Source organism: Tenrec ecaudatus, chromosome 13, assembly GCF_050624435.1.
Source record: "Tenrec ecaudatus isolate mTenEca1 chromosome 13, mTenEca1.hap1, whole genome shotgun sequence".
Taxonomy (NCBI): domain Eukaryota; kingdom Metazoa; phylum Chordata; class Mammalia; order Afrosoricida; family Tenrecidae; genus Tenrec; species Tenrec ecaudatus.
Window position 1 is genome coordinate 133525930 of NC_134542.1, and position 21840 is coordinate 133547769.

The 21840-nt window shown below is 38.5% G+C and overlaps 1 protein-coding gene across 2 annotated transcripts in view; it reads right to left on the reverse strand.

The window, feature by feature from the left end:
- The window catches only part of DPP10 (dipeptidyl peptidase like 10), a 775824-nt gene that overhangs the window by 236005 nt on the left and 517979 nt on the right, over nt 1-21840 (reverse strand). The window lies entirely within an intron of this gene.

The following is a 21840-nucleotide window of genomic DNA, read 5'->3' on the forward strand; positions in this document are numbered from 1 at the left end:
ATCTCCTATGATGGGAAGTGGACCTGGTATGGTTTTCAAAATTTTCTGGATTTTTGGTTTGTGTTGTTTTCTTCATTTTTTATTTGTTCATATTAGGGTGTATCTTGAAGGTATTATGACACCAGAGGTCACCCTTTGGAAGGTGTGATATATGCTTTTTCATATTTTGCTATGTAAAACCTACGAGCAATGAACCTAGTGGTCCAACAACAAGAAGAAGGGTTTTGGGTGGATGGGGAACAGTGGTAGACATGAAGTGAAATGGAGACCACGTTCACGGGTCCATGTAGAAATGAAAAATCTGGAAACTGATTGTGGTACCAATTGTGTATTCTACTTGATGCGATTGAAATTTGGAATTATATGATATGTGTATCATATAATAAATAAAAATAGAACAATTCAAAAATGAATAAAAATTTTTAAGAGAGTTTACCATTGAATGGTTTCTTGGAACTACTATATTCTTACTTTTAAATGCCTTCCTTGTTTATTATATGTATTAATCTGGAAGGAATGTTTCTGTATTTGTGAATGAATATTATGAAACATTTTGTACTATCACCAACCTCCATTGTTTACATAAATCATGTCCAGTCACTTAAGAGTTTAGTCTGTACAAGTCAACAACTCAGGGATTGCAGTCTAAAGCCTATATTTCTATAGTTTTATTTTCTCAAAGTTGCTTGAAATTCTATACCACTGGCTAAATTATTGATATTATCAACAAAATGATCCTATTATCAAGGGAGGTGATTGTGAATGTACTCTTTCTTAAGAATAAAACAGTCTCTAAAGTGAGCCAAATATATAATTAAACTATAGATTTTAAAGATGTTTGTTTCTCAGTTCTACACCCAATCTAAGAACAAAGAGTTCTTATGACACGGCTCTGCTGGATGCTTGCCCTTGTGAAGAGATGACTGAAGATATGGGTGCTATAACAAAGGTGGTGAAGAAACAAGATGGTGCCTGGCAATCAGAAAGAATCGCATTTATGGTCTTAAAGCTTGTCTTAAAACAAGCAGCTATCTGAGTGAGACCGCAACTTAATTCCCATGGAAGAAGTACACTAGCTTGTGTGAGACAAGGAACGTAAATAGTGAAACCCAAATCCAAAGGGAGAATAGCATCAGAGCTTAAACTCAACCCTGGTTTGCAGAAGGCAATGATACAGTAGAAACCCCAACTCATTTGTAGGGTTCACACATGGATAAGCCTCCAGTGACACCCCCAGGGATGTGAGTAGCCTTATTATCAAACAGAGAGCTTTATAAAGTCAATTACGGCAGAATTAGTTAGGGTAAGGTGCAATATCTTATATGATCTCCTTTTTACCCTTTTAAAGTTGTTTCAGATAAAATTAAAGTGAAGGGGACATACATGTGGATTAATCTCTGGGGAACATCTTCTGACTACAGACCAGGAACATAGTAGTGTTATCATAAAGAGGACAATGGAAATTGGATTATTGCAGATGTAGTTAGGTTGACATTTACCACCTTACCGTTTGATCTCCCTTTTGGCCCATTTTAAATTTGTTCAAGCTTATAATACTTTGTGGTTTCTTTTCTACTTAGGATGTGCTCTATTTCACTTTGCTAATTTGATATTGTCACTGTTGTTGTTTTGGATTTGGGGGCATATTTTTCTGTATATGAAATTCAGGATAAGTAACTCTATGGAGACAGCAAGGAGAATAACGGTTCCTCGGGCATATGGCAGGGGAAGCTGTGGGGAAATTGGGAGATAAGACCAAGGAGTAAAAGAAAGGAGAGAATGTTCTTAAAAAAAATTGCAGTGATGATTGTGAAACTCAAAATGATTGAACTATTAACTTATATGATATGTGAATTACACGACAATAAAAAGGTTGTAAATTGGTCTACTTTTCTAGAGATGTTTAAGATCTAATAGTTGCATTATTTGGTAACATTTTCTGATGTTAAAAAAATTCCCTAGAATATAGTAACCAGATATTCTAATTTAAAACTGTTTTTGATGCGATTATGAATGGAGCCTTTTACACTCATAAAGCAACCTGGCCTTTGCATTCAATTAAACAGCTAAAATTAGCAATCCAATCATAACAAGTATTGGCAGGTATTTGGAAAAATTAGAATCTTCCTAAAATGCTAGTGGGAATGTAAACCGATCCAGCAAGTTTGAGTAGGTTTTAAAATGACTAAACATAGAATTTTTTATGTGTTAGTCTTAGTAGTACATTAGAGAAACAAATCCATGGAAAATCATATGTGTATATAACACAGAGTTTTATATAAAGGGTTGGTGTACATTAAGAGGGCATCCCAACCCAGTGCAATCCCAGCCCATAAATCCAACATTAGCCCATATGTCCGACACCAATCCACAAAGTCCTCCTCCATCTCACAAAACACATGCAATAATGCCAACTAAAGGAGGAAAGCCCAGTCAGTGATCATGTAAGCATTTCAGCGTCTCAGCGCTGGCAGGGGTCTCCACACGGCTGCTCCAGCACCCAGGGCTGCATCAGGGTAGGTCCATGTGGCTTCTCCTCAGAAATGTCTGGCAGGAAGTGAGCCTTGTCAGCTGAAGCAGGGAATTGGCTAAGGCAACTGTGCCCTAATCTGACCATTAGAGAGCAAGAGACACGAGAAAAAGAAAGGCAAGGTTCACTGAGCCATTTATCTCTCTGCCCTTCAGTAAACCCCACATGTGTTTATCAGCCAGGTTGGCACAATAAACCTTATCTCAGTTTATAATTGAATAGTTCCATTTCTATGTATAGTCAGAGCCGAAGAGTTGATTCTGACTCATTGAAACCCTAAAGGACAGCATAGAGCAGCCTCTGTGTGTTTCTGAGACTGTAATCATTGCAAGAGTAGAAAACCTCATCTTTCTCCCACTGACAGGGATTTTCCTAGGATAACTGATACAATGTGTCCATATAAAAACTTGTACACAATTTTTATAGCAGCAATATCCATACCCAAACTCACTCCCATCAAGTCAATTCCAAATCACAGGGACATTTTAGGAGAGGTAGAACTGCCCCTGTGAGTTTCTGAGACTCACTTTATGAAAGTAGAAAGTCTTGTCTTTCTCCTGCGAAGAGCTTGCCCTTTTGAGCTGCCGATCTTGTGGTCAGCAGCCTGATGGCTGTGTTCCTAGCACTATCCAGAGTAGCCAAAACTTTGAAAACAAGCAAAATTCCTATCCATTAAGAGGTTGATAAACAAGATAATATATAATCATATAATTAAATATTATTCAACCACAAAGAAAGTGTAAATGCTTCTAAATACTACCACATGGATGCATCTTGAAAGTGTGCTAAGTAAAAGCCATTCACAAAATACCATGAGACTTGGACTTATGCAATTTGAAGATGTCAACAGGTGCGATTTGGAAAAGGACATTGTGTTCAGTAGAAAGGCAACTAAATGAGGAAAACTCAATGAGATAAGCTGGTACATTGGCTGCAACATGGGCTCAACCATAAGAACTCTGAGAGAGCAGCACGGGACTGGGACGTGTTTTCTTCTGTGGCACATAGGTTTGCTGTAAGGTGGAGGTGAACTGAAGGACCCTGACAACAAAGATAACCTATGGCTTCACGCATTCTAGAATATGCAGAAATCGTAAATTCACTGTGACATAAGGTGGACTACTGGTTGCTTGGAAATGGAGGTTGCAGGTTTGAGGAGAAGACGGTAATACCAAAAGGAGGTGAGGTGTCTTTTCGAATTGATGAAAGTTCCCTAAAATGCACTGTAGCGATGGCTGCACATATCTGTGAATATACTAAGAACAATGGAAAACTTTAATGGAGTGAATTGTAATGAATTAAATTTTAATAAAGCTAGACAAAACGAAAGGTCTGCTTGTACAGCTAAATATTAATTCCTCAGAAGTTACCACAAAAAGATAGAAGTTGATTAGAATAGTCAAAGTTCCATAACTATAGACTATTTAGTAATATCTAGACGAAGACATTACTCATTTGCACCCTATATAAAGAAATGCAGAAGACAAAAAAATACTTTCAAACAAACGTGTAAAGGATATGGTTCAAAATCATTTAAAGATATAATTCAAAATCACCATCTCAAGCAGAATTGTTTGTGACAGACAAAAGTTTTGATTTCCCAATTAAAATAGGGCAATGTTTCTGTCTGGTATGTAATATTGTTAGGTGATTTCAAGACAGAAGGGTTGACTTTTGTTTTGCTTTCCTAATCTAAGAAAAGGACAAATAAATGTGCTACAAATTATACTCCACATTCAAAGACACAAAACTATAAAAATAAACAATCCCTTAGCCACCTTGTCAATGTTGACTCACGGTGACCCTATAGGACAGGATAGTACTGCCCCTGTGAGTATCCAAGACTAACTGCTAACAGGATTAGGAAGCCCCATCTTTCTCTTTCTGATGGGCTGTTGGTCTCAGACCATTGCTCTTGTGGATCACAGACCAGCACAAAACCACTACGTCACCAGAGTAGAAGGAACAGTAAAAGTTGGCAGTCACAATTTACCGAATCTAGATAATTTTGACTTTCATCGAAAGATTAATTCTGCCTGCTAAAAGTTAAACAGAAGATGAAAAATTTTGAACATCAATAATGTGCATGTTTGAGTAAAAGAGAGATGAAGTAGAGACTCAGACAACGTTCAGCATCCAGTGGGTAGAGGGATTCCAATGTCCACCCATGGCCCAGGGCCTCTGCATGGGAAGGGGAACATGGTTGACCGGGCACACTATCCGTTCTCCTAAAGGAGAGCTGACACAAATCAGTAGCAGTTAGCATTAATTCAGATGGTAAGGAAAATTAATCAGCAGAGTAGTGGTGACAGGGCATTACAAAATGCTATATATATAGCTATATATATATATATATGAGTCTACTTCATTGTGGTAAACTAAAGACTTGGTAGAAAGTATTTGACCTTATTTCTCACTCTCAATCATGAGTATCAAAAAGTAGGCCTATTTTTTGAGAAAGATCCAAATTGTTCTGAGATAGATATGTTTTCAAACACATGTTTTCCAGGCTGAAAATATGTCCAACCATTCCACCCTACCTCGCCCCTACCCCTATCCCACTCCCCCAGGGAATAGCCCTCCATTAAGGAGCAGTCATAAAGGAGCTACCATAAAAGATGTCTTATACTTGCATCTGGCTACTCACTATGCCTGAAGGTTATCTGTAGATGTGATAATCAGGTTCTAAGTAAAATGTAGCAAACCCCTGGGGAGGGCTCAGGAGCATTCTGATTTGGGTAAAATCATGGGTACCAGATGGTTAAAGCTGGTCTCTCTGAGATACATACCTACCTATGAAAAATAATCAAGTTACTTTACATGATTAACTTATCTTGTTTGAAGAATAGAAAAATATCAAGGCCAATCTGGTGCAAATAAGGAGCCCTGGTGGTGTGCTCTGGTTTAGGCATGAGGCTGTTAACTTTGGGCTATACAGTTCAAATCCACCAGCTGCTCCGAGGGAGAAAGATGAGGCTATTTTCACCCTTAAAGTTACAATCTCAGAAAACCTGTATAAGATTGCTATAAATTGAAATAGACTCAGTGGCAATGGATTTGGGTTTGGTATCTGGTCCAAATAATTAAAAGTTAACCAAACATTTCGCTGTTTGGGTTCACCCAGAGGCAGTGTAGTAGAAAGGCCTACTTCAGTAGAAAGGCACTGAAAGATCACCACACTGCCATCAAGTCAAGTCTGACTCATAGTGACCGTACATGACAGAGTAGAACTGCCCAATGAGTTTTTTAGGCTGTACATCTTTTTCAAAGCAGGAAGCTTCATCTTTTATTTTTAATAAGTTTATTGGGGACTCATAGAACTCTTATCAAAATCCATCCATCCATCCATGGTGTCAAGCACTTTTGTTCATTGTTTCCCTCATCATTCTCAAAACATTTGCTTTCTACTTGAGCCCTTGGTATCAGCTCCTCATTTTCCCCCTCCCTCCTCCATTCTCCCTCCTCCATCCCCCATGAACCCTTGATAATTTATAAATTTTTATTATTTTGTCATATCTTATACCATCCAACATCTCCCTTCACCCACTTCTCTGCTGTCCATCCCCCAGGGAGGAGGTTATATGTAGATCCTTGCAATTGGTTCCCCCTTTCCACCCGACCCTCCCTCCACCCTCCTTGCATCGCCACTCTCAGCACTGGTCCTGAAGGGATCATCTGTCTTGGATTCCCTGTGTTTCCAGTTCCTATCTGTACCAGTGTACATCCTCTGGTCCAGCGGATTTGTAAAGTAGAACTGGGATTATGATAATAGGGGGGAGGAAGCATTCAAGAACTTGAGGAAAATTGCATGTTTCATCATTGCTACACTTTACCCTGACTGGCTCATCTCCTTCCCATGGCCCTTCTTCAAGGGGATGTTCAATTTCCCACAGATGGGCCCTGGGTCCTCACTCCACACTACCCCTCATTCACAATGCTATGATTTTTTTTTCGGGGGGAGGGTGGGACTTTGATGCCCGATACCTGATCCCTTCCATGCCTTGTGATCTCACAGGCTGGTGTGCTTCTTTCATGTGGACTTTGTTGTTTCTCGGTTAGATGGCCCCTTGTTTATCTTCCAGCCTAGAGGACCCCAGATTCTATATCTTTTGACAGCCGGGCACCATCAGCTTTCTTCACTGCATTTGCTTATGCACCCGCTTTGTCTTCAGTGATCATGTCAGGGCAGGCTGGTGTGAGTAAGCTTGACCTTTATTCCTCAGAGCAACTAGTGGTTTTGAACTGCTGACACTGTGTTTAGCAGCCCAACAAGGATTTCCTATGCCACCAGGCCCATTGAAAATCCTAAAGAGCTCATTCTACTATGGAGCTGATGAGAGGGTCACCGTGATTTAGAATAGATTTATTGGAAACTGTTTGGTTTGTTTTTATCACATAGACTCATAGTAGAAATAAATTAGATAATGCATTATTACTGGATGCTTATTCCAAATTACACTTTTAATAAACCTTTATTTATTTATTTAAAATATTATAAGTTACTATCATTGTCCATTGACACTGCCCAGTATAAAATACTCAGTTGTTCAGGAAAAAATTTTTCAAAGATATCAAAGGAAACGTAGCAATAAAATGATGCTGAATATTTTAGATTCAAATCTCAAATATAGTTCACATAGTATTAACAAACTGAGTTAATTGCCTAATCGATTTAGATCACAACTCATTGTATTTAGACTTGAGCAAGTCCTTTATTACAAGAAATACCTAATTTTGAAATGGTCAGTTTAATATCTCATATTAATACCACATGTCCTTTGTCTCTACTTAATTAATACTTAAATATTACTCCTTCCTAAATTGTTATACTCAATTCTCTAATGTAATCTCCATTCCAATGCCCTCTAGAAAGAAAGAGAATAGAGTTCTATGATGAATTTTCTAATTTCATGTTAATTAATTGAGTCTTCTATTTTACTAAATTAATAAAGCTAGCATTAACTTTCTAAATGCACACAAATAATTAGAAAGATCTTAAATAGATATGGCTTTTCACTGAAGCAGTGGTTTGTAGCTTTTGATATTTAATCTTACATTTAAAAAAAGTAGTATATTTAATATAAAGTTGGATTTATATGTGTATAGTCTGTGGCTTCATATGTGACATAGCTCATAACCCCACCATTATAAAATATGTAGTCTGTAAATCAAATGCAATAAATCTCTCTCTGACTCTGTTGTTCTCTCTAACTCTCTGCCTCTCACTCTGTGTCTCTATTACTAAATGGCACTAAAAATAGAGAAATCCGTTCCTATTTTAAAGATACAAATAAAAATCTAGGGTAAAATGTGTGTGTGCATTAAATATATGGAATAATACACTTTTGTAAACAAGTACTAAGGTATCACCAAATAATAATTTTATGTCCATTATTCTACTAATAAACATTAATTTTAAATGGTTTCCTTGGTATATGTAACCAATTTCAGTTTTTGTTAAAATTAAGTAATTGTGTTTTCTCTCATAAACAGCAAAAGTTTACTTGTAATTCTTTTTAGTCAAAATTTTAAATAGTAACACTGTTTAGCTTCAGTTTTATTATTATTTTTTAATCATTGTGTGATCTGGACATGGGAGGAAGATAAGGAGTTAGTGGCTCAGGAACCCACAGGGGCAGTTCTATTCCATCCTACACAGTCTCTATGAGTCAGAATAGATGAGACAGCAGTGAATTTGGATCCTTAATGTCTCCTTTAAAATTTTACGTTCTTCTCATTTCCTCTACAGGGTTCATTCTCAAATCTGATGGTTCTGCACTGATGATTGACTAGATTCCATCTCTTTCCCAGTCAGCGATGACTGAAAGCAATCGGGTCTTTAGAGAAAATGGAGAAAACAAGTCACCAGTAAGGAGATACACAAAGAAAGAAAAGTCTGTATTTTCAAACTGCTCTTTTTCCTTCAGTGATACACTTTCTCTGCCAACTAAATTCCATCTAATCAAAATTTTCTATAGTATTGTATTTGAATGGATGTACTTGAATTGTGTTGCTGGAGAAGCAAATTGAAAAGTAACAAGAGTAAATTAATCTGTCTTAGAAGTATGGGTAGAGTGCTCCTTACAAGCAAGGGTGGAGAGACTTTGTCTTACACACTTTAGAGGTACTGCCAGGAAATCCCAGTCTCAGGAGAAGGACATTATGTTTGGTAAATTAGAGGGACAAAACAATTTTTTTTTAATTAAGTAGAGTGTCCGCGGGAAAATAGGAAGGCTTTCAAGGAGGTGGATGGACACCTGGCTCTAGCAATGGTTTCAAGGATAGGAACGACTGTGAGGATGGTGCAGGACCAGTGGTGTTTCCTTCTGTTGTGCATAAGGTCACCCTGGCTGGAACTGACTCAGCGGCACCCAACAACAGCAACTATAAACAATTTATGAACGCAAAGGCTCTCCTGCTCATTCTTGGTTGGCAGCCCCAAAGGACTAAGTACTTGGAGAAGACCGCAGCCTTCAAAATGAATTACAATTCAAAACAAAGAAAACCCATACGCTCACAATGGGACCAATAGACAACATGATAAACATACGACGCCTAACAATTTGAAGAGTGTGTGGCAGTCACCTAATCTGGTGTCAATTTAAGGATTAAGAGTGTAGGGGTGGAGTCTAGGCTGTCGATCTGGAGATAGCCAATGAGATTTCTGTGGGCATGGCCTTCTCCTGAGAATTCTGGGAAATCTGGTACTTGGAGGCAGAAGACACTCTCTGCCACTCTCTGGGAGACATTGCAGAAGACAAGCCACATGGATGCAACCAGACCTCGGAAGCTGGAGAAGCCACAGAGAGACCCCTGCCAGCACTGAGATGTTTCCAATGACGCTGGATCCAAAGACTTTCTACTCCCTGGCCTGTGATCTCCTGCATTCAGCGTCATTGCATGTGTTTTGTGAGTCTGAAGAGGACTTTATAGATTGATATCAGACATATGGGCTAATATCAGACTTATGGCCTTGGACTGGACTGGGTTGGGATGTTATCTCAATGTTCAATGCCTCTTGTATATAAACCTCCTTCTTATACACATATGTGTGTCCATGGATTTGTTTCTCTAGTCTACCCAGACTGACACAGAGTGTAAATAGATTATTCTATTCAAGCAAGTAAGAATACTGTCTATATTGATATTCTGACATTATTGGAGGTGTCACATAGTTTATTAGTCAAATATCAAGACATGTTTGAAAATAATCTGATTATTTTATGTGCTAATATTTTTCTGATTTAGGAATATTTAGCAAAGGGCCCTCATGGTGTGAAATGGTTGCATGCTGGGCTGCTAATTGCAAGATGAGCGGTTCAAAACCAGCAGCCACACTGTGGAGAAATAAGAGGCGGCATTCTACTCCTATGAGGAAGTGCAGTCTCAGAAACCAACATGGGCAGCTCTTTTTTGTCTGATACGGCCCTACGCCTCTATGGCAATGAACTTTTCTTTTCTTTTTCATGATCATTTAAAATAGATTTCTTTCACGGTTGCTTCTATGAACCTATAAATCAGTTATTTATACTTACAAAAGAAATTAAAGTTAGCTTTAAGATAATTTCAACTCAGAGTGACCTTGTGTGTCTATAGAAATGTTCCTCACAGAATTTTCTTTTTCTTTCTCTCTTTCCCCCCCAAATATGAGTGAGCTATTGGAACAAAGGTTAACGTGTGGGCGGGGGGAGGGAGAGAGAGAGAGAGAGTAAAGGGTGGATAGGGTGATGAAGAAGACCTTTTAAGCCCGTAAATCTATGAATAATAGAAATCAAGTGATGGAACCCTTGATTTCTGTCCAGCAGAACAGCAAAGAGCACTAAACCACAGGTGAATTGAATCAAAGTACCTGTCTCTCTTTCCCACTTTTGTATACCCCATTTCTAATCACTGTGCTTACCAGTCAGGATATATTTGTTGAAGAAAGAAAAGGACGAAGAGCACGATAGAGAACAGATGGACCATGGAAGAACAAAAGAAAGAATACTAAAATCTAAGAGCAGAAGTGCCCAGGTGGTAGAGGGGAGCAAGGACCAATTACGTAGATGGTTGGAGTCGCTGAAACTTGAACACCAGCAGCTGAAGAAAAGCCAGCATCAGGGCTTGGACAAGTCTGGTCGGGAAAGCGCCATCCTATCAGTCTTAAGGAGCCCTGGTTGGGCTGTGGTCTTGCAGAAAGCGCAGTAGCTAAGACAGGCTCAGCAGCAGCCGCAGCAGCGGCAGGCACATACCAACCTCAGAAGCTAGCACCATGGATGTGCTATCACCAGAGCGCAGCTGGAGCTGCTTCAGCTCCTGATAGTCCAGACTTCATTGACTGGGAGTGTGGTGGGGATGGGAGACAGATGGCCAGATTTTTCTTTCAAAACACTTTTGAGTGAACCTTTGTTATTTCAGTAAAGCATTTCAGCAATTTGCACCTCAGGAACTTTACTTATTTTCTTATCTTTAGACCCAAACCAAACCCTAGTTCCTTCCCCTACGTAATTAGAGTTTTCGTAGAACTTCTAACCAACAACCTTGTCACGGCCAGAAAGTACTTGAAAGCAGGTGGTGGTTGGTGGAGTTCGAACAACTGAATACGCAACTGACACTCACAGGATGCGACCAGAGAAACTAAGGAGCCTTCAAAGCGCGTAAGTACGTCCACCCAATGAAGAACTGTTCTGACTAAAATTCTGTCAGCATCGTTGATAATGGGATCTTTAGTGATTGGCAGGGAACTCATCTCTAAAGTTATTTTCGAAAATAAACTTATGTACAGATTCATTTTCTGTGCTCTGCCTAAGTTCAAATAAAATTTTCCCTAATACCTGAGTTGCTTTGTTCCCAATGCCCCAGCTACCAATCCATAGATATGCTTGATAATTAATACTCCTGGAATTAGTTGTAAACCAAGGAGTGAGTGCATACTCCTCCCTCCAGAGGCCTCGGTTCCAGGGACTGTGAGGTATGGCTTTCATTCGCCACCTTTCCCAGAGCTTCCCAATGGAATTCAGCTCCTGTTCCTCACAGTAATAACTTACTTGATAATGTACCGCTTGCTTTTCTCTTTTCTGCTCTAAATTCTCAATGATGTTTCTTTCTTTTCTTCTTAAAAATGCTTTTACTGTGATTATGGAGAAAATCTACATAGCGAAATAAGTTCCCAATGAACAAGGCCTCGCTCTATGCTGTTCAATGATATTGATTACACTCTTCTCAACGTGTCAGCTTCCCATTATTCCCAGTTTGATTGCTCTTTTTCCATTAGTCTACCTTTAGCGTCTCACACAATCTTCTCATTTTTGTTCTAGTGTAAATGTTGATTGTTGGGCCTCTCTTAGGTCTTGGTTTGCAGGGGGACACGGTAGTCACAGTGATCTTATTTAGTTTAAACTACTCTTTATTTTAGCTGATTGGTGACCTCTGGGACAGGCTTGATTTCCAAGTTTAAAGAGTATCTCAGGAAAATAGTCTATTGGGTTCTTCTGTTGGGTCCAGTAACTCAGTATGTTTTTTGTTTTTAATATGGAATTTTACTTTTGTTTTTGCTTGGAGATTTTCCTATAAGTCAGAATTGCCTCACTGGCAGTGCATTTCTTTTTTGGCTCAAGTTATTAAATCCTAGTTAAGAATTGGCATTTTATTCATGAATGTGAAACTCCCAACTGACCTATCATCAAATTAGAAAATACTAAGCCAAGAATTTCCAAAATTGAAGGGATTCCTCCTCTGTCTATATAAAGGAGCATCTAGGCATGTAGTTTCCCATAAATCCCCAAAGCAGACCACTACACATTATGGGAGTGCAACTCCATATTCACCATTTCATTAAATGAACCTAAGTCACGTAACAATCATCGTTATTGTCATTAACACACACACACACATGGTTTGCTTTAAGTCATAATTTATACAATTGATTTGTCAACAAAGTGTACTGGTGAGATTGTTCCTAAAATTACCAATTGTGATAGTTTGATTGTGATTGAATGGGAAAAAATGGTAGTGGCAAATAATAAACACATTTATAATGTTTTCTAAACATATTACTGTTCTTGGCATAATATCTATACTCACAACTTTACACATACATAAAACATGCATACATACACAAAATACACAAAACAGTCATAAAATACATACATTTATACAGTTTTATGAGGTCGATGATATTAGTCTCATTTTACAAAGAATGAAATTGAGGTTCCAATTAGTGGCCTACTAACTTGCTGCTTCTTGGGAGAAAGATGAGACTTTCTACTCGTGTAAAGAGTTTCAGTCTGAGAAACCCCATAGGGGCAGTTCTGACGTGTCTTTTAAGTAAGTAGAATAAAAATCAACTCAATGGCAGTGAATTGAGTTGAGTTGATGGTCATAAAGCTATGAAATTCTAACCCAGAGCTGTCTGATTTCTTTTCCATTCACTATAACGGCAAAAATATATACCATATTAGAAGCTTATTTGGTAAGAACTAAAAATAAACTTAAATGATCTGCTAACAGCAAGATAAGCTTTTCAATGCTAGTAGTCAATCTACAGGAGAAAGATGATGTTGTCTGCTCCAATAAAGATTTAAAGACTTGGAAACACACCAGTGCAGTTCAACTCTACCCTGTAGCTGGAACTGGCTCAATGGCAGTAGTTTGGGTTTTATAGTTAGACAACTGAAAGAAATACATAGGTGTCACGATTATTAAAATGATGTGCTCTTTTGCTAACTTCATAGAAAAATGAAACTTTAGACTTGAAGTCACATAGGCGAATCACATTTATAAATCAATCCTGAAAACAATCATCGAGAAACTTGACATAATAGTTAATACACTAAACTAAAACACTGCTATATTTTAATCAGGGAGCTTGATTACGCAATGCTTGAAGTGCTCAGCTGTTAACTGGAAAACTGGCACTTAGAACCCAGGAGGAATTTCATGGGAGAAAAGACCTAGCAATCTACTCTTTTAAAGATTGCAGTCTAGGATAATCTCTGGGGCAGTTTTAATCTATCCTCTAGGGTCACAATAAGGAGGAATCAACTTTATGGCAAACAAGACAACTTTTGATTTCTAGAATGTCTTCCATGTTTGGTCCAAGGGTAAACTTACTGGCAAAAAGTCACCAAATTCTTATAACACTGGGTCCTATTTTCCTAAATGAGATTTGTTTGGAATATATCATGTGCCTTTAAGTTTGGTCATTTTAAGGAAAATTCATGACAGGTATATATTTAGAAGCTAATAAGGCTATAAAAATATAAATTTCATTACATACATGTCCCACTGTCTAAGAATTCTTGCTTGCTCATACATAAGAAGGTGTCCCAACTGTGCATCACTTTCTTGACATATTCAACATATTAAGTAGCCTAGAAATCTATTCTGAAGTTACATTTCCTAATTAATAGTAATAATCTAACAACCTTAAAGATATGTAACTGATAAACATGAGATGTGTGTTCTAGATCTTGAACTTAGCTTGATTCCTCATTCAGCACTGAGGAGTGTTTGAGATTTTAAAAGATGTGAAAAGCTATCAAGTTCTGTGTTCTTAATTTTACAGATTTAAAAGTAATTAAAAAAAAAGAGATTTCTGAAAGTTAAATGTTTTACTGAAGCCAAGCCCACTAGTGAGTTGTTTTGAGCTGCTATTGAGTTAGCACAGAATTACAGCAACTGCATGTACACCAGTGTGCATCATTGCCCTGACTGTGCCAGCTTAATAATCGTTGGCATATTTGAGCCTACTGTTGTGGCCCCTTTGGTTCCAGGGTATCTTTCAAGAGCTCATCTGCCAACATTACATCAGACGATGTCTTATTGTGATGGATAGAGATTCCCCTTGGTCAATTTTCAGAAGTAGAAGTCTAGGCCATTTCCCCTCATTTGTCTTAATTTGAAAGCTCCACTGATATGTGTACATCTTGAGTGACCTTGTTTTGGTATTTGAAATTCCAGTGGCAAAGTTAACAGCATTGTAGCATACTCAAGCCAACAGATTAACAGGCAGTGGTAAGGTCCAATCACTATTTGTACCTCTATGGCTAGTGCTTTTAATGGATTGCTTGCTACCTCACAATATGACATTAGCAAGATGATTTCAAAGTTCAATCCTAAAATTCAATAACTCTATCATATTTTGATATCTGTAAGTGGCAGTAAGTGACTCTAGAGAAATCTAGAGAGAAATCTAGAACTGGATTTGGTTTTAAAAACTTAGGAAGTCATCTTGTAATAAAGTTATTTCCTTTGTGAAAAAAAAAAGAAGCCAACTTTTTCTTCAAAGTCTGGTATACATTGTAAATGCTGTCTTCATCAAGTCTGCATATGTACAAAAAGTTTCAGAATTAGGCTTTGTGTGGAAGTGTTGGCAATGCTATAATTACTATAGTGCTGCACTACATTTCAATCCCTTGAAATATTAATTTACTTTGTGAAATGTTCATTACTTAGATTAAGATTGGGGTTTTGAAATGTGTTCCCACATAATTTATGCAAGAGAAAGATACACTCTTCTCAAAAGCACAGAATACTAATTGGAAAATGATATATTTTTGCAATCATATTACTTCTCTGCTTCCTACTGAAAAGTTAGGTTCCTGGTCATTTTTTTCTTCTTTCATTTCCTGCATTCAGTATCCCCCGTCCCCCTTTATGGACTAAATTCTGAGAATAATAGCCCCACGATCCAGCTTTTGTTAAAATCCTATTTCCTTTTGCTGTAGAATGCAAGCTACAAGGATCTGATATAATGCAGTATAATGCCGTGTAATATAATATAATAGGGAAGAAGACCTATGTCCTATGATAATAATTTTCAAGAATTATGAAGATGGTGGATTAATTTCCTTACATGCCTAAGAATAGCAGTGTTCTAGGACTTCTTGATAAACTTTTTCATTTCAGCCACTATTGGATTTTTTTCCCTCTTTTTCTTCTTTGTTTGCAGATGTTCATTACTGCCCTAATTGAAAGTTTGCGGGTATCTTGAAGACATTGATATAAAGGAGGTACCATCACAAAAATCATACTTTCACCCTGGAGAGAAAATAGTCAACGTTTAAAGGAATTATACAACCTATCTGTGTACTTCACAGAATTCAAGATTTCCTTCAAGAGTAAAACAGACAAGTGGACATTTGGGCAGCTAAATATTTACAAAAATTTAAGGACGAGAAAATTCCACATAAGCAGTTCATTCATGAGTAATTACGAAACCTGTTCTTTTAAATCATGAAGTTCCTGCCAATGTAGCTCTTTGTTAACTTGCAGGGATTCGTTACAGCCTTTACATAGTATTGAACATGCACACAGTGCATGGGGTAGCTAGCCTCCAAGATAACCCATGTAGTCTTTGTCTCCTGGTATTCCCAAAATAAATAGAGCTGATATCAGTAACTAATATAGTATAACTAATAGGAAATAACACTAAATAAGAGTGCTTGATTTCCAAGACTAGTCATAAAAGCTGATTCTGTCATTCTGGGCAGTGTTGTAATCACCCCCTATGGGGAAAAGCGAGCTGCTCCTCTGGGTTCAAATAGCTCAGTGGACAAGTCCAATGGGGATTCCTGACGACCATCCATGTGTGTGAGCCATTTTGAAAGTAGATTCTTCAGACTTTGCTAAAGGTATTCATGCAGGTCAATGCGAATATATTTGGAAAGACTGCCAAGCCTGAAACAGTATTTCTAGCTGACAGACTAAACTAATCTACCAAGATCCTCTCCCAGAAGCACACAGGTAAACCACTTTCATATTCCTGATCCATAAAACCATATGAGGTTTTCAATCTTTAATGTTGTTTGAAGCTACTAAAGTTTTGTTAACTTCTAACAGTTGATAACTTTTACAAAGCATTACCCTGGTTTTATTACATTTTAAATTTTGAATGCTTACTTTCGACTGAAGATGTGGATTCAGGTCTCATATATTCCTATCCTCTCCCTCAAAATAACCATTTATTATTCCTTATTGTGATGCTTACATAATCTGGTGTCAATTTGGAACTTGAGAGGATTATGAGTGAAGGGGTGGAGTCTAGTCTGTCAAGCTGGTCATTGCTAAAGAGACCTCTATGTGGGCAGGGCCTTCTCCTGAGGATTCTGGGAACTCCTGGATTTCCTCCTTGGAGGTGAGAGAGACTCTCTCTCTCTCTCTCTCTCTCACTCTCTCTCTCTCTCTCTTTCCATACTCCCTGAGAGACACTCTACTGACCAGACACACGGCACTACGATGATACACCGCGTGCCCTGGGAACTGGAGGAACCACATGGAGAACCCTGCCAGCGCTGAGATGCTTCCAACACTATGGGATGCAAAAGACTTTATACCCACTGGCCTGTGGTCTTCCTGCATTCGGCATCATTATATGGGTTTCATGAGTCTGAAGAGGACTTTAAAGATTGGTATCAGACATATGGGCTGATACTGGGCTTATGGAGTTGATCTGGACTTGGGTGGGGTGTTTTCTCAATATTCAACTGCTCCTGTATGAAAAGTTCTTTCTCATACACATATGTATGTTTATGAATTTGTTTCTCTAGTCTATCCAGACTAATGTATTCATCTATCCAATATAATAATAATTTTATAGTCAGCATTCATTGGTTTATTATTAATGACTATACTCTAAATATTAAGAAATGAGCCATAAATTACATTAACTTAGTTTGATGCCATTTTAGTTTTACTAAATTAATAATTCAATCTATAAAAATAAGTAGGTATTCTATATAATGATTACTAAAATGTCCACAAATGTGATAAAAGGGTTATAAATGCAATATAATACACTGATATTTTTGACATTTTATCAATAACTTTTGTTTCTTTATTTTAATCTTTAATTCAACTTTGTAATAGCTTATATTATCCTAATTATGGTACATGGATATACTGTATCTGTGAAGGCTAATAAATGACATCAACTTTATTATCTGATAATTGACTTTTAATATCCTCCATCTGTAATTAGATTTTATTTTCTGGACACCAATCCAAGAATTTCTTTCTTTTCATTGCATTTAAAAAATATAAATGAAACATATTATCTGGTAGCTTCCTGAGGAGGTCATTAAGCTCAAAAGCATCAGCCCAAACAAGGTCAGTGGCCACTGGGAAACAAACCGTCAATTATTAATATACAAGTTAAAAGTGAAGCTGAAGAAGATTAGAACAAACCAAAAGAGCCAACCTACTGACAAGTGTATTTCACCAGAATTTAAAGGCCATTTCAAGAACAGCTTTGATGCATTGGACACTAATGGTAAAAGACCAGAGGAGTTATGGGGTGACATGGAGATCATCAGATATACAGAAAGGAAAATGGAGGATGGCAACTGACTAACACAGTACAAAGGGATTCCACAGAAATCAGTGCAGGAGAGTAACTAAGAGGGAAATTCCATACGGCCGGGTCACAGGAGGAGCATCATAAAGGGAAGTAGGCACAGATCTACTAGCCTTGGAGCGGGTGGGAGCTTTTGGCTTACCACAGTGCAGGCTGGCAAGGTCTGACCTTAGCAGACCCACTGTCTCGGCCAAAGCCGGGATCAGTTGGAACCAGAACAGAGGCTTTATCCCAACACAGCCACAGCTAGCTGCCACCTAGGGGCAGGGATTAAAATTTTCCAACCCCATAGTCAGGGAATGGGGCTCAGCTGTACTGTTACTTTTGTTTCCCTATCTACTCTCTATCCCCCCACAGTCTCAGAGGGCATTTTTTTTCTTTTTATCTTCCCTTTTGCCTCACACATCACTGCTAACCTCCAGACCACTCCCCTTAGACTAGGGTATTTAGGAGATACCCCCCAACACCCTCAAAGATATCCCAATTCAAAAAAAAATCAGAGATCAAAGTGTTAGAGGGTATGTGGTGAGATAAGAACTCTCATCCACTGCTGGTAGACCTGTAGGTATGTACAGCTACGATGGAAACTGATGTGGTGATAGCTAAAACAGATGGAGATTGAGCTACTATATGGCCCAGCATTCCCCATACTGGGCATAGACCTAGAAGAGGTAAGACACAAACTACAGCCAGACATCTGTGCTCCAATGGTCATCAAGGCATAATTCACAATTGCAAGGAGTGGAAAACAACCCAAATTTCCATGAACATGTGACTGGATTAAAACTGGTACATACGTACAATGGAGTATTATTACATATCCCTAAAATGCAGTGATGAACGCATGAAGCACATTACTGCGTGGGAAGAACTTGAGGAAATTATGTTAAGCGATGTAATCCAAGCACAAAAGGGCAAGTACAACATGAGTCCATTGAGATAAGCTTAATATAAAAATGAAAAAGATGTATGTATATGTATGGATTGTGATAAGAGTTGTATGAGCCCCTAATAAAATATAAAAAAAGAAAAATAAATAAATAAAGTGTTAAAAAAATGAAAAAGGGACATCGGGGCAAAGCTACTGTATACCAACATTCCTGGGGGGAGGTCCAGATAGTATGGCAGGGGCCAGGCCAAATCCAGGGATACATATAGTATCCAACTAAAATGGAGGGGATAAAAACAATAACAATAATAATAATGATAATAATAATAATAAATGGGTAGTGGGGGAACAGAGCACTAACCCATCCACAAGGAAAGAGGGACCGGACTTCAACCCAGGGCTCCAAGATGTGAACGCAACATAACATACGGGCATGAAGCAGGGAACTAGTAGAGAGGTCTGAGGGGCCAACCCCAATCCCTAGTATGTGGACAACCAACCCTCTTCACAGAAGAACTTACTTCATAGGACAGCACTGAATGTACAGTTCAGGGCGAGGGTCATGCCTGATCAGAGCACACAGGAGCAAATGATGTAGGAGGAAGAGAGAGTGGGGCACATCCCTGCCCACCAAGCCTTGAAGAGGATATCACTGCTCAGAGCAACCAATGAACAGAGAGGACCATATGGCTGGCCTCACTATGAGACACGATATCCCTCACTGACCCAAAGCCCTACAGGAGACAACACTGGAGACGGTGTGGGAATTTCACCCGATCTGACCCCACTACACCGAGGCAAAACACTAAGGGCATGTAACAGAACAGCAAGGGAGCAGAACAAGGAAATCCCAAGAGAGTACCAAAAATAGACTTTGGGGCCAGGGCGTAACATCCCATCAGACTAGACTGGAAAATACTCCTAAAGGCCAACAAACAGACCTTGAGCTATTTTCAGGCTTTTCTTTTTGTTTGTCATTGGTTTTTGTTGTTATTGTTTTGTTTTGCTGCTTTGTTTTGCTTTGTCTTGTTTTTTGACACATTATTATCTCTGCAGGTTTATCTAGATAAGATAGGCAGGACAACAATCTGTAGGAGAAAACAACTGGACCCACAGGTCCAAGGGGACATGGGAGAGAGGGAGGTGGGGGAAAGGAAGTGGTGTTATAAACCCAGGAACAAGGGAACAACAAGTGATCCAAAATAAGTGGCAAGGTGACTATAAGAGGCTTGGTAGGGCTTGATCAAGGGCAATGTAACTGAGAAGAATTACTGAAACTAAAGTGAAGGCTGAGCATGATAGTGTGACAAGAGGAAAGTAAAAGAAAATAGAGGAAAGAACTATGGGCCAAAGGGTATTTATAGAGGTCTAAATACAGGCATGTACATATGTAAATATAGTTATATATGAGGTTAGGGAAATAGATCTATGTGCAGATAGGTTTAGTAATAAGGTAGAAGATTTATACTGGGCCTCCACTCAAGCACTCCTCGATGCAAGAACATTTTGATCTTTTACACTGGCATTCCATGATGCTCACCTTCCTGGCACAATCGCTGAAGACAAATGGGTGTATAAGCAAATGTGGTGAAGATACTTAATCATGCCCAGCTATCAAAAGATATAGCATCTGGAGTCTTAAAGGCTTGAAGGTAAACAAGTGACCATCCAGCTCAGAAGCAACAAAAGCCCACATGGAAGAAGCACACCAGCCTGTGTAATCATGAGTTGTCAAAGGGTTCAGGTATTAGACATCAAAGAACAAAAATTAATATCATTGTGAATGAGGGGGAGTGCAGATTAGGGACCTAATGCCCATATGTACACAACTGGACAGAAGAGTCACAGGGAGACGAGCCAGTCAGAATGCAGTGTAGCAACAATGAAACACACAAGTTTCCTCTAGTCCTTAAATGTTGCCCCCTCCCCACCCCAACTTTGTTGATCCCAATTCTACCTTACAAATCTGGCTCGACCAGAGGATTTTCACTGGTACAGATAGGAACTGGAAACACAGGGAATCCAGGACAGATGAACCCTTCAGGACCAGTGGTGAGAGTGGTGATACTGGGAAGGTGAAGGTAAAGTGAAGTAGAAAGGGGGAGCTGGTTACAAGGATCTACATATAACACCCCCAGGGGGACAGAAAACAGAAAAGTGGGTGAATGGAGCTGCCGGACAGCGTAAGACAAGAAAAAAATAATAATGTATATATTATCAAGGGTTCATGGTGGTGTGGGGAGGGGGGTTGAAATGAGGAGCTGATACCAAGGGCTCAGGTAGAAAGCAAATATTTGAGAGTGGTGAGGGCAACAAATGTACAAATGTGCTTGACAAAAGGGATGGATGGATTGTGATAAGAGCTGTTCGAACTCTCAATAAATCGATTAAAAAGAAGAGCAAAATGTCATAAAAAGACAAGGAATTGAGAAAAGACAAAAACGGATGTCAGCATAGATGCTTAAACTTGCTCCCAAACTTGCAAAGCTAAAGGAAATATAAGACTACTGGTGCACAAGAGCAGCACAGAAATTTTCCAAGAGCAATTCAGTCTTCTGGACAAAGTAAAGCATGATAATACATTGTGCAAAGATGTAGAGTTAGAAAACCAGAAAGAAGAATTCATTTAGCATATCTCAAGCTGAAAGAACTAGAGAAAACTAAGCCTCAAATGACAATATGGACAACATACTGAATTATACGGGAAGGATCACCGGATGGAAGGAATATACAGAATCACCGTATGAAAAAGCAGTAGTCAACCTTCAACCATTTCAATTTAATTTTCTGAATTATAATATCATCTGCTGTTTTTTAACTATCTTTTCACTGTAGGAATAAGATGCCATTCCTTTAGAGGTAGGCCAATTATACAATAGTCATTGTGTCTGAAAAAAGTAGGTTCATCTCTGAAAAGCCCCTTTTCGATTCTGCTGATATTACAGCAATTGTTCTGATAATGTTTTCGGTTCTTTAAATATTTCCAGGAATTTCATAACTCACTCATAATAATTTTGGGGAGTCTTGGGGACATAACACAAAGCTGAACTGAATAACAATATGTTACCTTCTAGTTGTTTGACACAT